General features: G+C 37.9%; 1 pseudogene; it reads left to right on the forward strand.

The window, feature by feature from the left end:
* The first annotated feature begins 1,134 nt into the window (after positions 1–1,134).
* LOC114635792 lies at positions 1,135–1,329 on the forward strand (annotated as a pseudogene).
* The last annotated feature ends 4,326 nt before the right edge of the window (positions 1,330–5,655 follow it).

The raw sequence follows: 5,655 nt of genomic DNA on the forward strand, positions 1-5,655 counted from the left end.
TGTTATATTATGTATTTGCAGATGACAGTGAATTCACAAGGTTTTACCACAGTGATTACAATAACAGGGGTACAGGGGTTCTCACCAGAGTGATTTTTTTTTTCTTTTGGTTTTTCGAGACAGGGTTTCTCTGTGTAGCCCTGGCTGTCCTGGAACTCACTCTGTAGACAAGGCTAGCCTGAAACTCTCGAACTCAGAAATCTGCCTGCCTCTGCCTCCCAAGTGCTGGGATTAAAGGTGTGTGCTACCACCGCCCAGCCAGAGTGATTTTTTTGTGTGTGTAAAGAATGATGATACGCAAAGGCTTCTCCCCGATATATGCTCTTTTATAATAATAGAGACTACAAGGTTTTGAAAAGTCTTTAACTCATTGTTTACATTCATGAGGTTTCTTTCCAGTATGAGTCTTTTATGTTTTGGAAAGTAGTGGGATATACAAAGGCTTTAGCACATTGATTGCTGTCTTAGTCAGGGTTCCTATTCTTGTACAAAACATCATGAACTATAAGGAAGTTGGGGAGGAAAGGGTTTATTGAGCTTACACTTCCATGTTGCTGTTCTTCACCAAAAGAAGTCAGGACTGGAACTAATCAGGTCAAAAAGCAGAAGCTGAGGCAGAGGCCATGGAAGGATGTTATTTACTGGTTTGTTTCCCCTGGCTTGACATCACACTACTTACTAGAGGAACAATGGATAGAGGCAAAGAGAACATGAGGACAACAGATCAAGGTTGTCTAATGCCCAAAATTAACCTATATGACTCACCTGCCCAGGGAACAGGTAACTTCCTAGAATGCTGGAAGTTGTAGTTCTTGGAAAATAACAAAGTCCCATAGAACCCAAGACTACCATCCCAAGGATGAGATGACCCACAGTGGGCCCTTGCAACTTATCACTAAATCAGAAAATGCCACACAGCTGAATCTCATGGAGGCATTTCCTCAAATGGAGCTCCTTTCTCTGTGATAACTCCAGCCCGTGTCAAGTTCCATACAAAACCAGCCAGTACAATTACATTCATAGTTCTTCTCCAACATGGGCTCTTTTATACTTTTGCAGAAAATAATTTTGTAAAAAGCCTTTTGTCACATGGATTATATTAATAAGATTTCTGGTGAAGGGGCTGGAGGCGCCATGTCGGGCTGGGAAGGTGGCAAAAAGAAGCCTCTGAAACAGCCCAAGAAGCAGGCCAAGGAGATGGACGAGGAAGATAAAGCTTTCAAGCAGAAACAAAAGGAGGAACAGAAGAAACTGGAGGAGCTAAAAGCCAAGGCCGCGGGGAAGGGTCCCCTGGCCACAGGTTTAATTAAGAAATCTAGCAAAAAGTAAGCTGTTCCTTACATCGGAAGTGATGTGACCCTCCTCCTCCATCCCTATGTAACCATCTGGATTCCCTGCCGTGACATCTTTGCCACCTAATAGCTAGGATGAAGTGTTATCCTGGAGCCTGTTGTTGTACATTGTAATAAACTTTTGTAAAAAAAAACAATGAATAAAGTGAATAATGCAATGGCTCGTTGTCTTTAGTGTTCAGCAATTCCTACCTCAGCTGTGAATTTTAAGTCAACCCAGTCTAGAATCCCACTAGAGCCTTGTTCCATCTTCATTGTATTATGAATTCTGTACCACTTTGAATAAAACAAACTCATTTAAAAAAAAAAAGATTTTACCACTTCATATGTTCATAGTGTTCTCCCCAACTCTGGCTTGATGCCTCTTTAAAAACACCTGTGATGACAGGAATATTTACTACATGGCTCACAGGTATAACATCCTTTGTCTCTATGAGATTTCTATATGATGCATTTCATGTATCTGAAGGAAAAAGCAAAAAGGAGACCTTTGTAACACTGATTATATTCATAAATTTTCTGTAGTGTGAATCATCCCACATTAGCACTGTGAACCTGGAAAAACAAAAATTTACACAATTCTAGTACCCAAGGGGATATTCTGCAGTGTGACTATGGGGATGTTCCCTATAAAGTCAGAAAACCAATTAATTACAAACTTCTACTATATTTAGAAAATCTTTCAAAGGCAAAATACTACATATCTTCTCACTGTTCTGGAGTAAAGATAGGGATGTTGCTCCTTTAAATATTCCTATGCCCACATAGGTTTTTTTTTTTTTCTGACACTTGATATACACATAAAAAGAAGAAATGAAAGCTTTCCACATTGAATTAACATCATTTGACTTTTCATTTCTTCTAGACATACTGTATGTGGATTGAGGTTTCTCCAAGGCAACATTCTTGACTCTCATAAACTGACCTCTCAGTAAACTTAACAATGTCACTACAAAAATATGAGTATCACTGAATTTACCACAGACAATTTACTTATTGCATGGCTTTGGATATATGTTTATCACTATTCAATGTGCAACATCTAAATATTATGAGACTGATCAGATTGGTAGTTCCACAGCTTAGCTCTAATGGAGTTACCAATCAAATAAAGGCATCTCTTAAGGCATTGTTTCTATGTCTCCTTCCTTAGAGGAATGCCTTGCAAACACAAATCAGATAACTGACATTAAGGCCCATGGCTTTGTGAGAATATGTTAATCATAGCTATACTTAAAGGACTGATATTTTACATGCTTCCTTTACTTTCCAGTTTCCAGGACATATTAAAATTGCCTCAGAGGCATATATGTTTCAGTTTGCACATTAACATTACCTTTTGTACCTTCTAGAATTTTGAAATTCTGTTTCAATATGGTGGTCTTCCCAATTGTACCCTAAAACATAGTATGAGAAAATGAATGATATAGTACTGGAAATTAGGCAAAAGTCAACTTACTGTGGTTTTTCACAGCACTGACTCTGATTTATTTTACTCAGTCTTCCATGTCCCCATTTCAAATAACAGAGTGTCATCAATAGTCAAGAAATATTTGTCCCCTTATTTTGAAAAACAAAAGAAAATTCAGTCTTACCTATATCAGTGAGGTTCCAGTAGGTCTCCAGCATCACATCTTTGTAGAGATTCTTCTGGGCAGTATCCAGCAAATCCCACTCTTCTTTAGTGAAGTTGATATGCACATCATTAAAATTCATTGCATCCTAAAATATGTGTACAACACAAAGCATGATACTGACATCACTGTAAATAAGGATATGCTTCCTAGACAATATAATCATATATTTCTAGTGCTACCATCATTTATTTCTTGGACACAGAAGTTATAATCTAATCGCACTGTCATTTTAAAAGGAAATTGTGTTATGAGTATTGCATGTGTCGCTTCTGAACCCACTGAATAGGATATAGGTTTACAAGAGAAATGCCAATTCAGAGGGAGATGGAGAGGGAAACAGACCAACAGCACTGAGCACACATTAAACAAATTGTATAAACAATTAGTAACTACATAAACGCTGGACAACCTCAGTGGTTTTGCTCATGTCTTTAATCTCAGAGGCACAGGGATCTGTATGTCCTTGAACTTGATGCCAGCATGGTCAATGCAACAAGTTCCAGGACAGCAAAAGCTACATATTAAGTCACTAATGCCCAAGTAAAAATCAACCAAGGAAACAGAAATGATAGACAGAACTCAGAGTTCTTTACTGAATTTCCTACAAAGACTTACTCATTCAAAGCAGTTCTGCATTCATCTTATAGAAATGTAAAGTGTACCAGTTTAAAATGCTACATTAATAAAATTTTACTAAAATGGAATGCATGTTTAAACAGATACAAACGGACAGATAAAAATATTAATAATATAAATGTTGATCATAAATAAGCAACATAGGGCAGGAGAATGAGATAACTCAGAAGTGGCAAGCTCTGGCTGGTCTTCCACATAATGGTGGTCAATTTCAAATATCTACATGGGGACTAACAACTACCCATAACATGAAGATCAAGAGTTCTGAGGCCACATTCTGGCAAAATTAAAGATCAGGCACATATGATAATCATATTCATCCGCACAGGTAAAATACTCCTATTTTTCCAAAAATTTCAGGAGAAACACAGGAGTAAGGCAGAACATAGTACACCTGGAATCCAATGACTCTGAAGCCTCAAGTAGTATTGAGATCATGAACATATGCCATCTTTAGAAATAAAATATAACCTACATATTTGGACAAATTTTAAAATTAACGAAGTGGATGAAGAGCAGCACAGAATCCTGTACTTATTTTACAATAACATGTCAGGTGGCTTGTGTGGTTTCTATATCTACTATCAAGACAGGAAGGGCTTCATAGAGAAATTTTGTCTTGGAAAAACAAAAAGAATCAAGTTGAAAATATAAAACCAAAAGACTTGCAAAATAGATTAACACTGGATAACAAATATTTATACAGTATCTTACGTGATTTAGGGACAGAGACCAAATTGTGAATGTATGGGATCATGAGAACAAAGCTGAAGGATCAAATTCAACAACAACACAGTTGACACACAGAACAAAATTTGTACTATCTAAAAGAAACGCAGGGTATGGCTATAGCAGAGCTTGAGGGAATGTTCAATGAAAACTTGCCTAACTAGAGACCCACCTTACTGGCAAGATTTAATTCATAACATTATTAAGGACACTCTGTTATGCTCCCACACAGGAGCCTTGCATAATTGTCCACTGAGAGGCTCCACCCTGCAGCTTACTGAAACAGCTTCAGAGAACAACAGTCAAACATTGAATGGACCTTGGGGACTGTTATGGAAGAGTTGGGGGAAGGATTGAAGGTCTTCAAGAGGATAGGAACTGCACAGTAAGACCAACAAACTCAAATATTATACTGCTTTTAAAAACAATGAATTTATATAAGAGTTCCGTTCCCAGCACCCACAGCTGTCTCTCCAGACACACACATAAAAAAAAAATGAATTTCAAAAATTCTTAGGTAAATGTATGGAACTAGAAAATGTCCACCTGGGGGAGGTGACCCTATCACAAAAGAATACACATGGTATGCACTCAATGACAATTGGATATTGGCCCAAAAGCTCACACTCTCTGAAAATCCAAAAATCGAATAGTAACCCAGGAATAAAACTTTAAAACAAACAAGACAAACACAGAAAACAGCACCTAGATCAATCATCACCTCAAAACCAGATACCTAGATACCAGCAAAGGAATACAATAAATAACAGCAAGGAAAATATGTCATCAAGAAATAAAAGCTATCCTCTCGCAGCAGGTCATTACAAATCAAAACATGTAACAGATATTATGCAAAAGAGCTTGTTGGAGGTAAGGGAGAGGAGTGAGAACCTGAGGAAGGGATAGAGGTACACAAGAGGTCCTACAGACAGACAGGTAGACAGACAGACAGGGAGCAGAGAGTGATGAAGTTAGAGACAGAGAATAAAGAGGCATGTGCAGAGAACAGAGACAGGGAACAAACATAGAGAGTGGCTATTGCTGGTGGTCCCTGAATGCAAAGCACACCTGACAACAGCAGCATGTGGGGGATGCAGGGAATGACTTAAGCAGTTGCTAAGTCTCTGAAGGTGGACAACTGAAATTGTCTATACACTGACAACTACAGAGGCAAGGTTCACTCACAGAACAGAAAGGGAAGATAAATAGAAAAAATGGACAAATTGGTGAAAAACAAAAATGTTGAATCTAATAGTATCATGGACATAAGCAAGTAGGGACACTGCAACATATGAAAATGC

Source organism: Grammomys surdaster, unplaced genomic scaffold (assembly GCF_004785775.1).
Source record: "Grammomys surdaster isolate TR1022 unplaced genomic scaffold, NIH_TR_1.0 117829, whole genome shotgun sequence".
NCBI classification, from domain to species: Eukaryota; Metazoa; Chordata; class Mammalia; order Rodentia; family Muridae; genus Grammomys; species Grammomys surdaster.